General features: G+C 38.9%; 1 non-coding gene across 1 annotated transcript; it reads left to right on the plus strand.

The window, feature by feature from the left end:
- The first annotated feature begins 7,358 nt into the window (after window positions 1–7,358).
- Window positions 7,359–7,465, plus strand: LOC111909499 (small nucleolar RNA R71). The gene has a single exon (XR_002856207.2). It is a non-coding gene; the product is annotated as a small nucleolar RNA R71 (small nucleolar RNA).
- Window positions 7,466–24,111: the final 16,646 nt, after the last annotated feature.

Here is a 24,111-nt window from a genome sequence, read left to right on the forward strand (position 1 = left end):
ATAATCATATTTACTAAACCTTTAGTAAATCATGACGAATATCATTGTTACTCTTATGGTGGACTTTGATCAACACACAACTTTGTGTACTCGATCTCTTAGTCCTTCACTTGACACTTTGTCAATGAATTTGTCTAATTTCCAAATATGAAATTTCTCATTCATCGTGCATCCACGTTGCATGATTCCAAGTTTCTGTCCAATTGAAACTTGGGCGATGAGAAACTCTCCCTATTTGGTAAATTCTCAACTTTCCATAAATAACACAATAAGAACCAAATCCAGTTATTGCTAATAATAGAAACATTTTAACATCAATTTTTCATACACGCCATTGCGAGGATAAATAAACAAAATTTAAAATCAAAATTTATTTTATTGCGGAAAAATTTGTCCTTACAATGCAACTTATTGAAAAACTTATGCTAATACATCTTTCTTAGCAACTTAACTCTAAGTAGCAGCTCAAGAATCTAAACTTCGAGAAACGCGATCGAAATCCATTCCTTCACGGTTAGATTCTGCTCGCTTCTTTCCTTAAGCTCCCTTTCTTTTCTTTGATCCTCCAAAACATCAATTGTAATCTTATTACATTATGTATTAAGAATCTAGAATAGAAGCTTAAAAGAGTTAGTAAATGGATTTTACCTATATTAGAGCCATACGTTTCGACTCTCCCATCTCTTAGATCTCTTAGGTAAATGGGGCAGCTTCGTCTCCAATGCCCCTTCTCTTGGCAATAAAAGCAAATTGACTCTTTTGGAACAACACATGGAACTACTTCAGACATTGCCTTTCTCTTATGATCAAACTTTTCGATCATAGCATGTCTTTCGTTGCCATTGTCTATATCCATAGAGGTCTCGAAGGCAGATTCACCAATCAACTTTGCTTTCCTATTGCGCCAAATCATTGCCGATTCAGCAGCAATAAGCATATAGGTGAGATCTATAAGGGTCACGTCGTAGTTCATCATATAGTACTCTCTTACGAACTCACTATATGAGTTGGGAAGTGACTGAAGAACCCAATCAACAGCCATTTCCTCACAGATAACGGATCCCAACATTCTTAACCTATCAATGTGTGACTTCATCCCTAGGACGTGTGCACACACGGACTTTCCTTGTTTATGTTTAATTGCCAAAAGGGCTTGAGTGATCTTGAACTTTTCAAGCCTTTGAACTTGTGGGTTAGGGAGAATAATTGGAGGAGGTAGAGGAAGTGAAGCATGATTTCTTGTTCCTCGATCGAATCGTGGAATATCATCTTCATGTGGAATGCTTGTTCCACGGGATTTGAGAAGACCATAGTTGTCGAACTTTGACATCTACAAAACGGGAGAAAAATGAATTCAAGTTAGTTGATAGATTGAGTCCTTGGTAGATCACCCAAATGAAATTCCAAGGCTAGGACCCAACACAATACGCTACAACCTAGAAAAGGGATGCCGTAATCTAGTTGCAGAATATTTGAAGGTAAGTGAATGACGATTCACTAATTTCCACCATGAAAACGAAAAAGAAATTTAAGTTTTAAATCTATGAAAACTCCTAGATCCTTTGAGATACATTGAACTTTCAATGACATGTTTATATCTCGATATGCCCCTCTTGTTTGTGACTGGGATGCCGAGGATCACAAAGCGGGTGTGAATAACCATGCAAACTTACATGGTGCCCTCACATGTTACAGTCACCTATTCGATGTGCCGGTAAACCACACACGCTCCACCGAACCATGACAAACATTGAGTCACCCTTTGCTACCTTTGCTTAGACCCATTTAGTGTGCCGGTTAACCACACACGCTCCACTAACGTCTTCGCAAGGGCACAAAGTGTAATTTCATGGAATTGCATCAATTCACTTTTGCCTAAGTAACTAAGATTGGGAATTTCGAAAAACATTTAGTTACTTTAGTAATTCATTATACTTATAATGGAAGGTTTCGTCCTATCCTACCCGTTCGGCTAACGACCCTCCACTAGTCAAGAGTGCGGTGGGTAAGAGTGGATACCCATTCAATCGCCATTTTATAGGCAATTTCCTTAAACACCCCTTATAGACTAGCTTCGTGAATGAGGCCTACTAACGGTAAGACTGACCTTTAGTTATACATATATATAATGTTAGACTTTTAATGTTATATATAGTATAGGGTGTATTTTATAACTTTTAAAATACTATGTGGTTAACTATAACAATTATACTTTTAATTAAGTGGTTAACCTAAACTTTTATGGATTTATTAAATCTCTTTTAATTATACACCTTAATTAATTAATAAAACCATAAGGGTGTGATGTGAACTTTTTCAAAACAATACTAGAGTTTTAGAATTTAACATTCCTAATTAAACTTTTAATCATCTTTTAAATTCCAAAACTTGAGGGCAAGTTTTGAAACATTTCAACACATTAGGGTTTAGAATTTAAATATGCATCAAAATTAAACTATTTAATCAAAATTTAAATTCCAAAACTTGAGGTCAAGTTTTGAAACCTTTTTCAAAACATTAGGGTTTCAACTATTTAAATTTCAAAACAACAAAACTTTTTGGGGTTCAAATTTAAACTATAAAACCTAAAGGGCCAATTATGAAACTTTTCACAACAACAAGGATCAAATAACAAATAATTCAAATTAACATTTAATCACATAATTATCCATATTTGATGATTTCTTGCAAAACAATTTATCAATTTACTTAAAATAATTAATCAATTATCTTATAAGGAAACAAATATCTTATTAATTGATAAATATCTTCAATTAGATTAAAATTATAGTCAAATATATCATATAATCGGATTAATATTAATCTAAGATGATAAGGTAATTATCCCAATGCAAAAACAGCAAGAAATCCCGAGATAAGCACTGTTTGACGCACCGACTCGCCGAGTCACCCTCTGGAACTCGCCGAGTAGGGGCAACTCGCCGAGTCCACAGTGGGACTCGCCGAGTCCATCAAGCAGAACACCAAAAATCAAATTTTTTTTGAACATATCAAGCATCAATACAATAGAAACCAATCATGGCTCTGATACCACTGATGGGTTTTGGTCATAAGACATCCTATGTGCTCATACAAACCCTAAAGCTCGGATCTAGGTTTCTCTATTGCACATACTTTGAATCCAAGACTTTGAACCCTAATACTAGCATATGGAAATCAGAATTCACATGTAAATAGGTTTAAGAACATACCTTGATTGTTATATAGCAATAACAATCCAATTCCTCCTTGAATTGACCTTGGAAAGCTGAGAGTCACAAGTGTCACTCCTCTAATGGCTTACAAACACCATAAGCAAGTGGAGAAGGTATATAGAGAGAGGAGGGAGGTTAGAATTCGTATTTGGGACTTCTTGGGAAGGGATACACGAATTCATGGCCTTGGGTTTGTTTATATAGGTGTAGAGATAGGGTTTCAGTTATTATCCTTATCTAGTTGATTATCCATTAAGCAACCAATAAGATAATCCTTGAATCCTTATCATACTCAAATTCTAAGGCTTTCCAACCTTAAATTCGTTCACCACACTTATAAGATAATCCTTACCTTATTTTGTAACTATCACATAATTACAAATCAGCCCCTCTAGTTTAATTAATTACATTTGATCACAAAACTAATTCTTAATTAATTATCAACCAATATTAATTAAACAAATATGATTTCTCCTTTAATATATTATTCTTATAACATATTAATAAATCATATTATTCTCTCTCTCTTTATTAATTTCTCCAATCAAGTTGCTTTGGTGAAGGCAACCCAAAAGGACCATGCACCATCGGGTCAAGTACATACCAAAATAGTTATGGACTTAGACACTAATCCAACAATCCACTCCCCCGGTGAAAGATACCGTGGAGAAAAACTCCAAACACAGCTCCAAATAAACCGGCTCTTGAATACGGAAGACCCGACTCCACCCGTCGCAAATCATTGTTTCGCCTTCATGGTGAAACTCCTTTAAAAAATAAGGAGCTAGATCATCTTCATAGCGTACTCCTTGCAACCAATCCCAATCTATCCGGTTGGGCACGTAGATCTCTTTCTTCTTTATGTCAGCCAACTTCTTCTTCCACTTCCGCAATGTTGAAGCGGACTCGATTTGTGGGAAATTCAACCAAGGAAAGTCCCCTTGGTGGCCACTGGAACTTTTCCCCCTTCTGAACATGATTTCTGCAAAACAAAAATGCAAAACCCAGAAAACACAGATTAAAACGTATCAAGCAGATGGTCCCCGACTCGACTCGTCGAGTCCATGGCCGACTCGGCGAGTCGCAAGAACTGCACGAGTCAGTCGGCGGGTCAATGAAAATTGGACCATGGAACCTGGAAATTACGTCAAGGGTTTTGTCTAGGCACATATTATTAAGGTATTAAGGCCAGAATAAGCATTCAAAACAACATAATTCATGAAAAATCAAAACCCTAGAAATTTACTACTTTTCAAAAACGGGTTTTTTCATGCAATTTCTATCATAGACAGCCTTATAATCATGTTCTTAACAGAAAACAAGAAGAAATTCATTACCTTTTGAGATGGTACTTGAAAGATTCGAAGAATAATTGAAGGAAAAAGATGAATGCTTGAGAAATTGGAGAGAAAAGGAGGCACGACGAGTGTGTGTGAAAGAAAACTGAAAACTTTAGGGTGAAAACCCTAATTACTGATTGTAAAAGTTAATATATTTTTTTTCTGTGAATAAGACCGACTCGTCGAGTCAGGGTCAGACTCGGCGAGTCTGGTCGCGATGATACTTCCTTCTGAATTCTAAAGGGACTCGTCGAGTCATGGTCAGACTCGGCGAGTGTCTTGCAAACCATTAAAAATTTTTAAAAATTTTATCATTTGTTTAGAAAAGAATCTTCATTTCACCCCACACTTAGTCCATGCATATTCTCAAGCAGACATGTTCGATGATTCAGAAAAAAAATAATCAAACAAAACCAAAAATCAGAAAAAAAAAAGTAAAAGAAAGCAAACTCTAAACAACGGGTTGCCTCCCGTCAAGCACTTCTTTTTAAGGAGTCATTAGTTAGACTCCTTCTCATCTACATTTCGTCATCTTCGAGCATCGGGAACGCATGCCTAACTTTTTGTGGTTTGCACTTGGTCTTGTAAGCGTGAATCTTCTTCTTGTAAGCCCTTTTCAATGCATCTCTTTTCTTTTTCACAGCATCATCCTCAGCTGCTTGGGCTTCCCTTTTCCTCTTTTTCTTCTTTACCCCATTCTTTTTCACCTTCTCTTGCACCTCCTTCTCTTTAAATTTAATTACTTCATATTTCGTGATGGTTCGTGCTTTAGGTTTAGTAGTGAATGGTTGATCAACTTCCACCCTCCTTTCCTTTGTCTCTTCATCCTTTCCTGTGCTCAACCCATCTTCAAATGGAATCGTATCAAGACATGCTACATCGGCGTATTGAACTTTCATTCCCATTCCTCCTTCTGCTGTTTGTTCTTTTAAAGAATCATGAATAATATCTAAATCCAAGGTATGTGAAGAACTAGTAACAAACAGACCTAAGTCGGCCAAGTCTTTGTAAAATTCGACTGGACTCGTCGAGTCCATTAAAGTGACTCGGCGAGTCTGATCGGGTTCCATCAATTCTTGGGTGTTTTCCGAGTTGGCTCCTTCCAGTAGCTTTTCTAACTCCTCCAAGTCCTTGTTAACATCTCCATCTTCTTCAGAGTGTATCAAAAACTTGCTTGGATCTTCTTTTAGCAAAAGTGCAAGCTCTTTTTGTAGTATCTCATCATCCAATTGGATAAATGAGATTTTTTCATTCTTTTCTTCTTCTTGCTTGGCTTCTGGAATAGCTTTAAACATTACAGACTCATCACCCACCCTTAATGTCAATGTAGACTCACATATATCAATTAAAGCACACGCGGTGTTCAAGAATGGTCTCCCCAAAATAATTGGAATTTCGGGGTCTTCTTCCATATCGACTACCACGAAGCCTACTGGAAAAATAAACTTGTCAACTTTTATAAGGAGATCCTCACAAATGCCTTGTGGATGAATTATCGTCTTGTCCGCCAAATGGATCTTCATATTCACCGGCCTTGGTTCTGGTAAATTCAACTTCTTAAAGAATGAAAAAAGCCATCAGATTGATGCTTGCCCCCGAATCAGCTAATGCTCGGGTGAAAACTTCATTACCAAATTGGCACGGAATCACAATATTTCCCGGATCACCCTTCTTTTCAGGTAGCTCACTCATCAATATTTCCGCGACTTCAGCCAAATCTTTCCTTGCAGCAAAAAGGCCCTTAAGCAAGTTGAAGTACTTAAGTGTTTGGAGCATTGTGTCCACAAATGGCACATTAACTTGTAAAGCTTTAACATGCTTCATGTAGGTTCTGTATGTTTCTACTTTTTCTGTAGGCATGGCTTTGATTGGGTATGGCAGAGAAGGATTATAAGGCTTCAAAGAACTGACAGTTTTATCATTTACGCATGGACTCGTCGAGTCCAATGGAGTGACTCGGCGAGTCGGATCGGGTTTTGCTGGGTCCGATTCTTCTACTTTTTCTGCCTTCTTCTCTGAGATTCTCAGTGCTTCTGTAAATGTTTCTTCACTGCTGGAGGTTATTACACTTACATTCTCCATTCTTGGATTGGGTTCGGTGTTACTTGGAAGTTGACCCGGTCTTCTATCATTCACTTGATGCGCAAGCTGCCCCAGCTGTTTCTCAATGTTGAGAATTGATGCTTGCTGATTCCTTAGCATGTTTCTGGTCTCGTGTATGGCAGCATCGTGATCATTGTGTCTTTTTTTGGACGCGGCTATGAATCTAGTGAATAACTCTTCTAAATCGGCTTTCTTTTCTACCGGTTCTTCCTTTTGGTATAGTCCCCTCTCTTTCTGCTTGTATTTCTCCTCCTTTGCCTTCTTATACTCTTAGTATGGTAGCCATTCCTTCTTAGGTTTCCGTCAATTTTCATCATATCGATCGCCACTTGAATAGAAGACTTGAGCTTTCTTATTTCCATTCTCATCCAAATCACAATCCTTTGTGAGATGGGGCCCTCTACAATTTTCGCATCCTACTCTAATAGCATGGATTGTTTGATCCATTTTTGTCATCCTTCGATCTAGACTATCAAGCTTAGCTATCACCGCCGCCATGCTATCATTTGCCGCGTTCACTACCCCCCGACTTACTTCGTTTCTCGGATTGTGGTATTCTCTAGAGTGCTTAGAGAATTCTTCAATTAATTCTTTAATTACCGGGGGTGCCTTCTTTGTGAGCGGGCCTTGAGAATCAAGCAATTGCCTTGTGGTGACATTGACTCCATCATAGAAGATGGAGACCTCTTGTTGGCTATTAAGGTCATGGTGTGGGCAATTTCTAAGTAGGCTCTTGTACCTTTCCCAAGCTTCATAAAGAGATTCTCCGGGTTGTTGCTCGAAGTTGGCAATGGCTTTCTTAAGCTTGGCTATCTTGGAGGGCGGGCAGAAATGGTCTATGAACTCTTCTTTCATCTTGGCCCATGTGGTGACCGATCCGGGAGGAAGTGACTTTAACCAATCTTTTGCAACTCCTTTAAATGTGACAGGAAGCATGCGAAGAAGCTGGGTCTCGCGTGGAACATTCGGTATGTTGAAGTAATCGGCCACATCATTCACTTCGTCCAAGTGCTTGTAAGCGTCTTCGTGATCCTTCCCGTAAAAAGGAATCTCCTTGAGTTGGGCGAAAATATGGCCCTTTAGTTCGAAAGTAGCGGTCGCGGGAATTGCGGGTTGCACAAGTCCCGGCCCGGTGTCATCACGCATCCTTTTCTTCCATTCCCCCATGGGGACTTCATCAATGTTAGCCATTGTGATAGCTAACTCTTCTTCGGAATCGGTTTCGTGCTCGTAAGTATGCTCTTCTTCTTCCTCGGTATCGTACTCGATATCTTCTTGAATTGGTTCTTCAACTGTCAACGAGGCACTGGATGCTCCGGATTTGCTGCTCTTCTTCTTGCTGAAAACGGACTTTAAGTTTTTAAGTGGTGAGTTCTTTGACGAAGCGGATTCTCCAACGGCTTTGCCCTTGCTCTACCTTAGCGCGGATTCCGGGTCTTCAAGAAGGGGGACCAGAGGTGTATCAGATCCTCGGGTCATGAAAAAACTGTAAACAAACAAAACAAAAGAAACAAAACGCGTAAAAAGAACAAAAATGAAATAAAAAAATTAAAACTGAAACAACGATGTACTCGCCGAGTCTACTCGTATGCACTCGGCGAGTTCAAGGCAAAAAATGAAAAAAAAAATTCTAGTTATCCTAAAAACAGAATTTTATTGAAACTAATTGTACTTACTGAATTACTTTGTAAATAACTTTGTGTAAGATAAATCCCACACAAAGGATCGATTAAACTAGAATTTAATATTAATTTTAGAACCGTTCGATCCCCGACAACGGCGCCAAAAACTTGATGTGTGAAAACTCACATAATTTTAAACCAAATTTTAATTATCAAATAACACACAAAAGGCAGTGAACCTATCAATTGTGGTATAGCTAAATAAGCAGGGTATCGATCACAGGGAACGGTAAATTATAATTAAAAACTAATTTTATCTAAGTTAATTAATAAGTAGGGGGTTTCTCTAGTTTTACAAGACTAGAAACTTACTAACTATTACTAATTTAAGAACGAGAAAATAGAGACTTAACTAGATTCAATAATTGGAAAGGAACTTCTGTTTAGTTCAACTTGGTTGACTCTATGGTTGATTTCAAGGTAATGGTGCAATGGATTAATTCTTTCGTTGATTACCGATTCAAATGATTAGATTCGTATTCACTACCCTAATCCTTAGTAAATAAACTAACTTAAACAGTGGCCAATTGTCTAATTTAATTAAATTCACTAGATTAATTATTCGGGTTAAGTTAGACTTGTAATAGTTAACTAATTTATTCTTTTAATTAACTTCTTGTTTGATGGTCATCTTACAAGCTTGCACATGGGTTTACTCAATTTTCTTATTAATTCTAGTTTCATATTCATTAATCCTAGACATATGGCGTAGTGATCACATAGCATATGAGGTTAATAATCAATAGATGTTCATGCTAATCAATTATCTTCCTATTAACAGAAAATTAATTATTATTCACACACAAGGTTCTTTAGCAAGCTAAAATAACAAAAATTCACCAACTTAGAATTAATCCTACCAATCAATCAAACCATATTGTCAACTTTGTATCCCAAACAGAAGTCTAAAGGTTTTAGCTCATAATTAAAGTAAATAACAGCAAACAAACAAAGTCAAATTGCTTAACCATAATGATAAAACAAAAGAATAAGTGGAATGATGAAATTTTGCCTCAATTACTCTCCTGGATTGAATTCTAGCTTCTTTCGTCGTCTTCTAGGGTTTTTCTGCCTTCTCAATCACAACTAAACTCTTCTGAATCGTTCTAGAACTCCCCTCTATCGTTCTGAGGAATATCTTTATATATACGAACCGATTTGTCGAGTCAGGTGGTGACTCGTCGAGTCTCTCTCACATTCCCCGTATTGTGATAACTCTCTGGGATCCCGAGTCATTATCTTCTCGATTCTTCGATTGGACTCGCGAAGTAGTCGATCTGACTTGCCGAGTCAGTGCCATTTTTAGTGTTTTTCTTCTTTATTTCATCCTCGATCTTCTAACTGTTTCTCCCGCCTCCTTTCGCTTCCGAGCTTCATCTTTGGACTGAAAAACATAATTTAAACACTTTTAGGTACCTTTTGTCCATAATATGCAATAATTTAGCTAATAAATGAATAATAATGTATACTTAATATGAACCAATTATGCACATATCAGAGATCCCGTTTCTAGTTTTTGTCATCAGTGGATAGGAGTGAGTGGGGCATCCTGTCTCCAAGAGAGACCTCTGCATGATTGGATAATTAAGGAGGTTACGCAAGCCATTTGCGAGGAACTGCCCGACATGGTCGTGAGGATCACTGATAGGTTGATCACGAAGCTCCTGGATCAGACAGTTGTTGTTCAGTCGACGGGCGGTGTCGACAAGGTAACGCAGGAGTGAGAGATGGGCAGGGAATCGGAAAGGAAGAGGAAAACGGATGAGAATCAGGTAGCCACAGGTTCGGGTAAGAGGCCCAAGGGGTCGGATTTGAGGACGAAGGACTATCAGAGCCGCAGTCGATGCGGGAAGTGCGGTAGGACGCTCCTGGGTGCGTGCAAGCGTAGAAGTGGAGGCGATACCGGATGTTTCAAGTGCGGCCAGTTTGGCCATTTTAGCAGGGATTGTATTGTTACCGTCGCCCATGGACTTGATCCAATATGTTTCCATTGCAGTCAGAGGGGCCACAAGAAGGCCCACTGTCCGAGTTTGTATTCAACAGGGCAGGTGCCAACTCCTGCCCTTGAGATTTCAAGTACCGCCAGCGGTTGCCGAGGCCGGGCAAGGGGGCCCACGGCTCGGAGCCGAGTTTTTCGGTTGATTTCAGCAAGGATTCGAGCAGCGCTGAGTGATGGAGGTATGTATCTTTTACCTCCCTGTCAATTATTATTCATGTTATTATTGTTATGTTGCTGCATTGATATCAATAAGTATATGTGTTGGGGGTATTATATTACCTACTTGTGACGGAGTTTTATGCCATCTGCATACCTTGGAATTAGAATGGTGAATTGGAGGTCGTCCCCTCTAGGGCCGGTTACTTCGGATACAGTAACTGTAGCATGTATGTGTAAGATTCAGTAGTGCCTCACTACTTGCGGAAGGTGTTAGTCGAGTAATGATCAAGTAGTGACAATCTAGAGTTTCTAGTGGAGTAGCTAGCGGTCGGTAAGGAAGTGGGTTAGAGATGTTCACCCTAACCGCAACATCTTGGGATGCAGTCATTAAAACAAGTAGTTAAGGATTGAAGGGTGCTCGGTTAGTTAGCAAGAATGGTTCGGATCTGGTAAAAGTTAGCTGGAGCGCCAGCAGAGATAAACATTGGCGGGTAGCAGATCGCCCTTTTAATGGAAGAAAGGTTGGGGAATCCTTTCGACCAGTGAGCCATAAGAAGTTAGCCGAATCCAAGTGGGGGAGAACCCTCCGAGTATACAAGGATAAGAGCACGCAGACCCATAATGAGTACACGACCTCAGAGAAGAAAAGATAGTAGCGCAGCGATTGATGGATTGAGGAGTTTAGGATTGGGAGTTTGAGGAACTTCCCAACAGTTAGTTCATGTAATTAAGATGGCTAAAAGTTGGTTGGGAATCCAGGATTGAAGGACCTCCTGTAGGACTATAGTGAGTCAGAATGAGGATCCCGAGAACGGTTAGCAAGAGATGCTTTTGTGTTGAAAGCCAGTGGCAGTGACAGCATGCAGGGTTGTGTAGATTCAGGAGTGGGGAGTTTGGAAACTTCCCAACAATAGTTTCTTTTATCCGGATTAGTAAACGGTTGGGTTGGGAACCAAGCCAAAGAATTCCTCGACGAAGCGCTAAGTATATCAAGGATGTAAGATGTCAAGGTTGATGCAGTATTCGATGTCTGAGGGCTGGTTTTGAGAAATCAGGATGAGGAATTACTAGCAGGACTAGGGATAGTCAGGATGTCCTCAGATAGTAGTAGTGTTGTAAGTCTGCGGAGGTAGCCGTAGCATTCACTAGCATTCAGATAGTAGTGTAGTGTTGCAAGTCTGTGGGGGGTAGCCGTAGCATTCACTAGCAGTCAGATAGTAGTGTAGTGTTGTAAGTCTGCGGGGGTAGCCGTAGCATTCACTAGCAGACAGATAGTAGTATAGTGTTGTAAGTCTACAGATGTAGCTGTAGCATTCGTTAGGTTAGTAGATATCATGAGCACGTTGTTTGGACGCAGGGGAAACAGTAGTACCCACCAGTTCGGGTGCAGCAGTGAAGATATGGGAATCCATGGCTCAGATTTCGGATTTCTCAAATGATTCAGTTATGGTTAAGCCGGCGATTCGACAGTCGGATCGTCACCTCAGTTATGAGATCAGGATAGCAGTGGACCGTTGGGTTCATTTATGTTAAGGGCTACCGTTAGTCTGGGAGCCGTCATGTTATTAGTCGTGGAATTGATGATGCAGGATGTGACGTTAGGACCTGATCGGTGGATCGGGAGGTTATTAGAGCCACAGTGACAGGATAACTAGTGGAAACTGTTTCCAGAGAAAGATTTCGTTCAAAAGTCGTGGGAGCGACTAAGTGAGGAGTCCTTTGACTCCACAGTTGAGTTGGAACTCGGTGTTGCAGATAACCGACGAATGATTGGAGACCAGGAAGGTCTTGAGGTATTTTGGGAAGCAGTCATATAGGCATGTTCAGTGTTTCATGCAGTTCAATGTTTCATGCAGTTCTGTGTTTCAGGCAGTTCAGTGTTTCAGGCAGTTTAGTGTATCAGGCAGTTCAGTGTTGCAGGTAGTTCAGTGTTCATATAGTTTCAGAGTTATGGACAATATTAGTATTTGTGTTGGAATGCAAGTGAGGGCGGTATAGTTGGTTGAATTGGAAATGGAAATTCCCTCTCAGCAGGATCAGTTGAGTCTTCTGCCAAGTATAAGTGACCTGCGAGGGTAATTAGGCAGGTAGCCTTTCTTTCAGGAAGGGAGACTCAAGTTTTTTGGAAATTGAGTAGTCAAATGAGAGATAAGCAGGCTGGTTCCAGCAGCATCGATTCAGTATGGATGGCAGAATGGATAGAACAGTTATAGATAGTCGAAGTATCTTCAGGAGTCGCTGGGAGCGACTAGGAGATTGCGATGGAGTGTAGTGACCGGTGGGAGTCCGGTAACCCAGATATCGGCGGATTAGTTAGACCAGGGTAGTCTCAGTGCATCCGGTAGGCGGATGAGGGGCAACATAATTTTCAGTCAGAGGAAGTAACGCTAAGGAAATTATGGAAAAGAGAAGAATTCAGTATGTACCATTAGTAGTGACCAGCACTGTGAGTGGCTGGAGTGATGGACAAAAGGGTTAAAGTCACCAGGGAGGGTGTTGAGGCGTATTGTAGGTCAGTTGACCATAGAGAACGTCGAGGACGAAGTTTAGTTAAGTGGGGGAGAGTTGTAACACCCAAAATCTGAAAGGTCAAGAAAGGAAAGGAGAAACCCTAATTTAAAGAGGGTTGACTCGGCGAGTCGGAGCGGGATTCGGGTGTAAAGTAAGTGACCGACTCGGCGAGTCGGCAAGTGGACTGGACGAGTCTGGTCTGGGTTGGGAAACCCTAATTTCGGGACTTGGTACCCTATTTAAGCAGCTTATTCTCTTCCCTAGGGCTCATTTGCGGCCCCTATAGTCCAGAACCAAAAACCCTAAGCCTCCATTGTTGCTCATTCAAGCTTTCTTGCCATTTTGGGTGATTTGAAGGAAGAAGGAAGAAGGCACCCATTGGGGATTCAAGGATTGGCAGTAGATCCAGAGTTTGTGAGGTCTTCCAGAACATTTGAAGGTAATGAGTCGCTACCTTCCCTCTTTTGCATATAGATCAACCTTTATCATGAGATTTGGGGCTTTTAGGACAAGTTTATGAACCATTTCGAGTTAGAAGCCCAGATCTGAAGTTGCTACTTCAGATCTATGTGTATCTTGGCCTAGAGAATCATAAAGCATCAGTCTATGGGTTGATTGTTAAGCCCTTTTGTCTCAAACTCTAGTTTATAGTGTTTTGAGCCTAGATCTCCTTAGCTACACGTAAAGTTTGCCACTTTACATAAGAAATAGGCTTTAGAAGAGTGGATCTACAGTTTGGAGTCCATGCATGACTCAAAAGCCTCTGAATATATGAAGGACTGAATAGACTCGGCGAGTCTTTCGAGTGGACTCGGCGAGTAGTATGAAGATGGAGATGAACTCGACGAGTTGGACGAACAACTCGGCGAGTCTGTTGAAGATTGCCTCGGACTTGACGAGTTTGTTCTTGGACTCGGTGAGTCAAGTCGCGAAACCCCAACCCCTTCGAGTTAAGACTCGGATCAGTGAGTTGAGTGGGGACTCAGTGAGTTGGTCAGGTGAGGACTCGGAAATCGGTAGACTCGGCAAGTCAGGGGCTGACTCGGCGAGTCGAGTCGCGAATGAAGGGGTTTATGAGCTTATGAACTCGGCGAGTCAGTAGGCTGACTCGGCGAGTAGGGTCAACCCGGAAGGATGACTGTGACCAGGACTTTGACTTTGACCAGAGTTGACTTAGTTGACTTTTAGAGGACTATCAGACTAAGTGTCATATTGATATTGGTAGCTTGGAGAGCTGGAGGAGCAGCGACTCAGAGGATTGTCGATTAGCAGCCAGAGGATTATCGGAAGAGCTCAGTAGTTCAGGTGAGTTTCCTTCCAGTAAGAACGGGTCTACGACCACAATGCCGACCCGATTAGCTAGCAATAGTTTCCGGACTTCGGTCCGATGCAGTAGTTAGTATGTTTGATGCCTTCGTGGCTCAGACATGATTTATGTGTTATGTGTTCCGGGCTACGGCCCGATGCAGTATGCAGTATATGTGTGTTCATGCTAGTTGATATGTTTATGTTATGTTCTGTTCAGTTAGTTCCGGACTTTGGTCCGATGCAGGGGGCAAGGCCCCAGTTAGTCCGGACAAGGTCCCAGTCAGTTTCCGGACTTCGGTCCGATGCAGGGGGCAAGGCCCCAGTTAGTCCGGACTTTGGTCCGATGCAGGGGACAAGGTCCCAGTCAGTTTTCGAACTTCGGTCCGATGCAGGGGGCAAGGCCCCAGTTAGTCTGGACCTCGGTCCGATGCAGTGGGCAAGGCCCAGTATGTGTTTTATATGTTATTGTATGGTATGTGGTAGTTTGGGGGAGCTCACTAAGCTTCGTGCTTACGATTTTTAGTTTTGGTTTCAGGTACTCAATTTTCAAAAGAGGAGCTCGGAGAGATTGCAGTGCACACACCATAGTCAGTTAGCCTGGGGAATGTTTTACTCTGATAATGAGATTATGTTTTGAATTTAATACTCGAAAGTTATGTTATGACTTATGATACGTTTTTATAAATATGGTTTTAGTAATGTTTTAAAAAGAAATTTTTAGTCATGATTTTTGAGTCGTTACATCGAAGAAGCAAACTTGTGTGGCTATATCAACTGCTGAGGCTGAATACATTGCAGCTGCTGCTTGCACTTCGCAAATTATTTGGATTCAGAGTCAACTTCGTGACTATGCAATGAACATGAAAAAGATTCCCTTGTATTGTGATTCGCAAAGTGCAATTCGCATTTGTCATAATCCAGTACAACATTCCAAGACAAAACACATTGCTCTTCGATATCATTTTATCAAAGATCATGTGGAAGATGGGAATATTGAAATTCATTTTGTTAAAACAACTGAACAACTTGCTAATATTTTTACTAAACCTCTTGATGAAAAATCATTTGTAAGAATTTTAGCAGGTTTGGGGATGATTGATGCGAATTCAATTCCAAAATATCAAGCATGAAAGTTTCATTCAGCAGTTATGAGTCAGAATTGTTCAGATGTTACTTTTCATCCAGAGGCTTCGCATCCACATTTCTTCGCATTTGCGCTCATAACAACTAAGGTTAGGTTTACGATTCATTTTGTATTTTTGTTTTTGAAAAATCAAAAATCCAAAAAGATTTTATGTTTATTCATTTTTGTTTTTGAAAAATAATAAAAAAATCCAAAAAGATTTTATTTTGTTATGTTTTTAATTTTGAAAAATTTAAAATCACAAAAATATTCTTTAGCGTGTTTTGAGTTTAGTCCAGGGCTTAATGCGAAGAGGTCATGCTTATATGTTTCTATGGGAAGGTATCAATTTTTTTTTTAATTTGAACTAGTTAGGATGTCCCTAGAAGCATGCTGCAGCATGTTGACTAAAGTCTCATGTGACTCTATGTGTGAGAAAAGAAAGCCTTAATGAAATTATCACATGGAAATTTCTTCCCAAAAGGCTTGTATTCGCATAAGTCAAAAGAGCTACCTTTACTCTTCTCATATGAGTTAAGATTTTTCTGTTTGGTCCACATATAACAGAGGTACATTCGATCTTATAACTAATCTTTTTCATCTCAAAATTTCTTCACACAAATCACACACAAAGACGTATGTCCAAGAGGTCTCTAATCAAAACCATCGAGACTTAGATATACAAAAATTATGTGTTTATGATATGACATCATGAGTCCGTGATGAAAGTGAAACCCAAACATCATAAACCTTGAGGAATTGACGGGGAACATAGTTCCAGATTTTAACGAAACTTTTGTTTCTGTACCAAAATTTCGAAACTCCAAATCTTATTCAATTCCCGTGTGTGGTCTTGATCAAACATTCGCAACCCACGATGTTTGTTACCCAACAAGATCCAGTACAATTTTTTTTATATGAATATGATTTCTATGTGATTTTTATTCGCAAATCCTAGTCATGATAAATATTTTCAAAAGCCGACTTGTCACTGACTACACTGGTCATACAAGTAATTTCATTTACAATTTCGCACCTTATGTTAAGGTTGATATGTAATGAAATTTGAAACCAACCCAAAAGTATCTTTTAAAAGAAGCCCTTCGATACTTATCAAAAAGTATTCGATTGTAATTCACGGGAAACTACACAAGCTGTTGATCATCTCTCTTGATGATTAACGAAGCAACCTTTGCCTGGGGTTCAACTGCATTCATGTCAAATTGAATTTTTGACATCAAAAAATTCCAAAAAAAAATTTAATTGTTTTTCATCTTATTTCTTTGGAACACTGCACATACGAAATCCTTGAGGTTCTGAGTAATACCAACTCAGGCTGATGATTTCACAGATCTGGCATATGACTTCACTTTACATCCCAAAAGTGAAAGAGCCTTGCCTCCATGCGAAGGGTTTTAACGGTTCAAATTCTATAACGGGAAAATTGACAGGCTGTGTACTCAAGATGGTTGGTATTCTGTCCGGTTTTCTAGGAGATGTGACAGTTTCTTTTTGCAGCATGGCTATCTTTTACAGTCATGATCCGATTTTCAAGGTGCCACATCGGATAACTTTAAATGTATCCCGCTTGAATTTCAAATCGATTTGGGTAACCTATAAAAGGGGGATCAAGATCATTTTATACGGTTACGCGAACAAAACTCTCCCAATCCTAAAGATCTTCAAACTCTTTCAACTTCATCTTGTTCAAACTCTTACAATGACCGGTACTCAATCAAACACTGATGAAGTTCTCTCACAGTCACTCATGAAGATCCAAAGCACCAACTATCTGGTTGATCCCAATGTCTCTTCATACCCAGAGTGGTTGAAGATGTTAATCGTAGCCTTGAAAAGATCTCCTTTCTCTACTGCAATGTTCAATTTCTTCTCAGTTCTGATGACTTGGTTGTCTTGGCAGCATCATCAGCCTCATACAACTATGCAACTGATGTTATTACCTTCCATATGATGAACAACAAAAGGGTCAAACTCACCAAGAAAATGTTCATCGAGTTCTTGAACATTCCTAACAACCCTCCCTTTTTCAAACCGCTAAATTCCTAAATCATCTTTATGTTCAATGAAATGGGTCATCAGCCAGCACTGGAGAAGATTAGCGATTTCAAAAAGTCTGGATTACCATGTATGTGGAATTTTCTATTTGGGATTTTCCTCAGATGTTTGACAGGAAGATCAGTAGGTCTGGACAGGGGACGAATGGAAGTATACGCAATGGTGATGGGCTTATACTATGATCTTAATGTTGATTATGGAACTCAGTTGTGGAAGGAGTTCGTAAAATTTTTGGAAAACACCAATTCTGAAAGGAGTCTCATGTGCAAGATATTGGAGCCTTATTCTGGAAAAGGCGTATGAAAAAGAGGGTTTTCCAGTTCCAGATGAGGTTGCGGAATTTTCAATGTATCAGTTTACGAAGGAGGTGGAGGATGATGAAAACATTTTTTCTCATATTGCTCGCATTCCAGATGCGATGCTTCGCAAAGTATCATCCACTCACAAAGTGTTGATACGCTACATGAAGACTTTTGATCCGGCTGTGGAGACTGAGATTTTGTTAGAAGTTACTGCCAAAACCCCTAAGAAGAAGAAAGCCACCAAGAAGGATGAAACTGATCAATCTTCAAAACAAGGTCAAGAAGAAGAGGTTTAGATAGAGGAGACCTCGTCAAAATTGAAGAAGGAAACAATACCCTCAAAATCAGGGGTATTGAAAAAGATTCGCAAAACCAAAGTGAGCAGTAAGGGGGTGACAGTTCGTAGTATTCCAGCTCCTGTCTCTCCAGGATCTAAGAGGCAACGAGCTCAAGATGTTGCGAAACAGATGCAACAAACTTTGTTGAAGAAGCGAAAGTTGATTATTCGCAATGAGTCTTTAGATGGAGAGGTGGTTCCAGACACTCCACCAGTTTCTACATCGGTAATCGGTTCTCTTCCACCTGTGTCCATTTTAAATGTTTCGCAAATTTCCACACAACCACTTGAAATAGTCACTACCAAATCAGTTTCTGAGGAGGTACCTATTTTCGATACGGTTGTCAACGTATCTGATACGGGGGCACCTATCACAAGTGTTGAAACCACTTTACCAATTAGCCTACCAGTCACATTACCTATTTCATTACCACATGTATCACTTCCAACTACTACACTATCCACAACCTCATCTATTTTTGATCATCCTCTACAAAACCCATTTACAACACTATTTCCCTCACAATCACCTGAAACTCCTCAACCTTCGCAACCCATGTATGATAATGAAACCGAAGGAGGAGCTTTTGGAGGAGTATTTGAATATATTCACTTTGATTCAGAGGAGGAGGATATACCTGATCATATGCTTATGACAGGAAAGCAATTAAAAATCCTGAATCATAAGTTGAATGCCATTATTCAGTCACAAGCTGATTCTGGCATAATGTCATCTATCTCAGCAATGGAGGTTGATGTTATGCTCAAGGCTGCTGAGAAAAGAATATTGGATAAGGTTGATCAGACAGACAAAAACAATGAGCTTCGCATTAAAGCTCAAGGAAGTTCATTCAATGGAGTCGTTAAAGATTTACAATCTGTAGCAAAAGAATGCCATGTTCTGTTTGTGCGGGATGTAAAGAAGGTTCGGGAGGATGTAAACTTCAAGATTGAAGAGTTAAAGACCGAACTTGCGAAGGAGCTTCAAGATATTCATTCTCAATAGATTGAAGTTCAGAAGAGGGTTGATGTAGTTGTCTCAGACATCAACAAAGCTATTGCTGCTCCTATCTTTGATGCGAATCACAAAGAAAATATGGCAAAGTTTGATCAATTGATTCAAATGGTGACTGAGTTGAAAGACCTTGTTTCGCAAACTTCATCTCCATCTATACTCACTCCTGAATTCTTGTCTCTCAAAGTTAATACTTTGGAACAAGCAATTCAGAAGGCACTGGCTCTGATTGCGAACTTCACCTCTTTACTACCGAAGAGTTCCCCACCTGTTTTCACAGGGGTGCAAGGGGGAGAGAAAAACTCATGTAAAGAGGATGATGCGAAGACCGTGGGGAAAGTCATATCTACTCAGCTCAAATCTACTCTTCCAATATTCACGATGCCGATTTCCTCAACAACAATAACCACAAGACCAATTTCCAAAGGAATATCGATTGGGGAAAAAGAAGGAAGTTCTAGTACGAAACCTCAAACTGATAGTGTGGGAAAAGGAAAAGGAATTTTGTACGAAAAATCGAAGGAGGAGAAGAAAGCTGAAGCAGAGGCTGAGTTGGAAAGAATGAGGCAAGTTCAAAGCATTATGAGGCAAAGGGCAAGTGATCCCCCCACAATGAATAAAGGAGATCCTGCGAAGCTATACTCTTATGAAACTATAGAGTCAAAAGTTGTGGGAAGGGAGATGTATGAATTCGAGAAGAAGCCAAAGAGAAGTTACGATATTGCGAATTCAGACAAATGCCAGTTGGATTTTCCGATAAATGAAATGCTTTTCATAACAGCTCAGTACAAGATTAGCGAGAAGTTTGATAATCCTGATGACTACATACACATTAAAATCAGATTTCATGCTGTATTGGGAAAGAATCCAGATGAAGTATGGTCTTTAATGAAGATTAGAAAGGTGTTGACGATCAAGAAGGATAAGATGTTTGAAGACATGCTTCAGAATTTTCGTTATTTTGTTATTCGAGCTGATAACAAGCAGTATGATTTCACAATAGCTGACTTCCCTCTAATGAATTGCAATGATTTGATTCAAGTGGCTCTCATTTTGAAACATATGGAAGAGAATAAGCTCAAAGGATCTGAGACTGAAGTGTTTAAAATTGGGTTCGCACATGTCAAGACTTTTATCGATAATTACTTCGATTGTTTGGCATTAACAGATGAAGAACTTGCAACTACTTTTGGAGGAGAAGTGAATGTTCCTTGGGAAGATACTTTGACCCAGTCAGCATTATCTAAGTATGTTGTTGGGGAAATATGCCTGAAACCTTTCGGCATGGTATTTTCAGGAAAAGATACGAAGGGGAAGCCCAAGAAATTTTTGTTCAAGGTCTCAGAGGTTGAAAGATATACTTCTTCGCAATATACGAACTTTATTGTTCGTATGAACAACTGCAAGAAGAATAATGAAGGAGATAAGAGGGATCTTAAGAAGGTGATTTCTTGGTATGGAGAAGTGTGAAAGACTATACACTCAGCTATTCAGAGGCTTATGGACTGAGTAACTTCGACTGTTTACAAAGGGGGAGATTGTAGAGGTTATGGTTTGTAAAAGTCGAAATGTTTGTTTGTTTAGTTTCGCATTTTTAGTTATTTTACTAAGTCAGTTTTATGTGAAGCGTATTGTAATAGACTTAGTATATTTTTTGTACACTCAGGTGTCCTATAAATAGGGACTGAGGATAGAAGTAGAAATAACTTTTCTCTTGAGAATTCTTTCTGCTTAAAAGATTTGTAATCAGTCTTCATCAATATAAGATCTGATTAATATTTACTCGTTGTGTTCTTATTTTTCAATCATTCAATCATAATTGCTTTCATATTCTCGATAACAATTCTCATCACCCTCTCCCAAATTGTAGAATATTTTGTTGGATCCTTGACTTAATATTTCATTTGGGTGTTGTATTGAGGATTTTATTAACTAACTTGAATTTCTCCCATTTTGTAGATGTCAAAGTCTATCAACTATGATCTTCCTGAATCCGTTGGAAATTTTTTTCCGCTTGAAGATGATGTTCCACGATTGGATAGTGGAAATGGAAATCATTCTTCACTTGCTCCACCTCCTCCAATAATTCTCCCTGACCCACGTGTTCGAAGACTTGAAAAGTTCAAGGTCACTCAAGCCCTGTTGGCAAACAAACACGAAGATGGAAAGTCTGTATGTGCTCATGTATTGGATATGAAGTTGCATATTGATAGATTGGGAATTTTGGGTGTCGATGTCTCAAGGAAGTTGGCTATTGACTTGGTTCTTCAGTCACTTCCCGAATCATATAGTGAGTTCATTAGAGAGTACTATGTGATGGACCACGACATGACCCTCATTGATTTGACTTATTTGATTATTGTTGCTGAATCAACAATGATTTAGGTGCACTGGTCGAGCAAATTTGTCTAATAAATCAATATCCCAACCTTCTATGGGCAATGGCAACATTGGAAGTCCAGAAAAGTTTTCTCTACGCAAGAGAAAGGCCGAGTCTGAGATAGTCCCGTGTACCATTCCAGAAGAATCCATACGTTTCTACTGCCAAAAGAGGGGGCATTGGTTACGAAACTGTCCTGACTACCTGAAAGATCTAAGATATGGGAGAGTCAAGATGTATGACTCTGCTTCAGGTAAAATCCACTATCTAACTTTATTAAGTTTTCTATTTTAGATTCTAAATACATGATGTGATAAGATTACATTTTGATGTTTTATAGGATTAAAGGAAGAAGTGAGCTGAGTCTGATCGCGAAGAAATGGATTTCGATGATCGGATTTTTGAGTTGCTGCTTAAAGTTATGATAAATTGCTTAGGAATATGTAATAGCATAGTTTTCATTCGAATTTGCATTGTAAGGACAAGTTTTCCGCACCTTTTATAAATAAAATAAATTCTGAGTTCTGTCTTATTTATATCTCCTTGCAATGTCATTTGTGAAAATTGATGCTTGTGTGTTTCTATTATAAGTAATATTAAGTGGATGTGATTCTTAGTTATGTTATTTATGGTACTGTCGAAATTTTCTAAGTGAGGAAAGATTCCCATCGCCCAAGTTTCAATTGGACATAAGCTTGGAATCATATGATTTGAGTCATGTGATGTATGGAAATCTTGGTACTTAGAAAATTAATATTAATTCCTTGTTCACATAAGTGTGTGAGTCAAGTGAAAGACTAAGTAGATCTGGTATGCAATGTTGTGCACTGGTCAAGTCCACCACAAATAACAGTAAGATTATTCGTCATGATTTACTAAAAGTCTAGTAAATGTGGTTATGCTTACAAGATTAAGTATAATTCTGAATCATTGAAAAGTTTCAATGAATGGTAGAACGAATAGGAAGAATCAATTACGCAGAAAGATAAAAGTTTCTCCAATCTGAAAAGATGGGAGAGTACTTTAGTATCATGTTTATGATCGTCTTATTGATTATGAAACCATATCACAATTGATCCTCTAAGGACACCTTAGTGCACTAGTGTGGCTAAGAAGATGAATAGGAAATTGTTGAAATGGTTAAATCAAAAGGTGAATCATATTTCGCTCCAAAATCAAGTCTTAGAGTCATACTCCAAGATTGTGACTTGAGTGACACATCTTAAGAAGTTTTTAACACACTCATCAAATGTGGAGTAGAAAAATGTTTTTCTTACTCTTGCACGTTTGAAATTGGTAAGTTGTGATGTCTTGGATAAGACAAAGACCAACTAAGACCAATTGTGTGTAGTGTTTGTCTTGATAAGAATCCTCACTAACTCCTAAATATTTATTTGTCAAAAGTGTTTCTTAACAAGAGAATCTTATATGTCAAGAGGTCAGTGGGAGTCTAAATGATCTTGAAAAGGTTCAAGAACTAATCAAGAGTAAACCTATTAGACACTAGCACATAAGTGTAACCTATCGTGTTGACATATTCTTGTTTCTGTGTCATTCCAATAAAGTTACTTATGAATATGAGCTCTACATGTTCTCAATAGACTGTATAAAGGCAAGCACCTTGTTCAATGAAAGTACATAGACTAGTATAGGTGAGCTGCTAAATAACTTGGAAGCAATGGTGGGACCCTTGATGGCAAGAAATTAAGAATGAACAAGTTCAGTCTATATGAGTTTGGATTTGTCTTAAACCTTGTCCTACGATTATGGTTATGACAATTCACATGGATAGGAACACATACACCATAAAATTTAAGTGATAAGGTTTCTCTCCGCTTCATGAAAATGATTGTGAGGAAACGCTTTCACTAAGAGAGATTTTAAGGAAATAGCAATTATGATATTTGCATTCTCAAATTCGATTATGATTACGACATCCCTCTTCATAGTTCGAATTGTGAGAAATGACAATAAGTCTGAATATTCGGGACTTACTGTTGTAGGTTCTGAAATAGTTTAGACACACATGTGAGCTATCTAAGGAAAGGTGTATGAGTTTGAGAAGCTTAGATAAAGGCTTATCGAAGCATATCGTATTAGAAATATGAACTTTGGAAGTCAATAAGTATTGATTTCTAGAAGTCCAATTGTTTTCTGAATATGTGTCAAAGCTAGTGGGAGCATAAATGTTATGCTGGTATGGATATACTTATCATGTTAGTGGGAGCATGATTATTATTTTAAGTGTTGCAAGTTAGCAATATTAATTATAGAAAATAAAAGTTTCACTTTGCAAAGTTGCAAGGGTTGAAAAATTGTTTTGCTATAATTAAGGGAGAGAATATTATACTTCATTTCAAATCTAAAAGCTTAGATTGAGAAATTTTAATTGAATTTAGTCAAACGACATATATGAATGTTATGTTGAAAAGGTTTAACATATGGGCATTCCATATATGGCAGTATTATAGCAAGAAACTGGTAAAGTATCACGTTTTTCATTATGAATCGTGTCCCATACGCCTCGAGTATAGGATCGATTGCATATGCTGTAATATTCG

Source organism: Lactuca sativa, chromosome 8 (assembly GCF_002870075.4).
Source record: "Lactuca sativa cultivar Salinas chromosome 8, Lsat_Salinas_v11, whole genome shotgun sequence".
Lineage (NCBI taxonomy): Eukaryota > Viridiplantae > Streptophyta > Magnoliopsida > Asterales > Asteraceae > Lactuca > Lactuca sativa.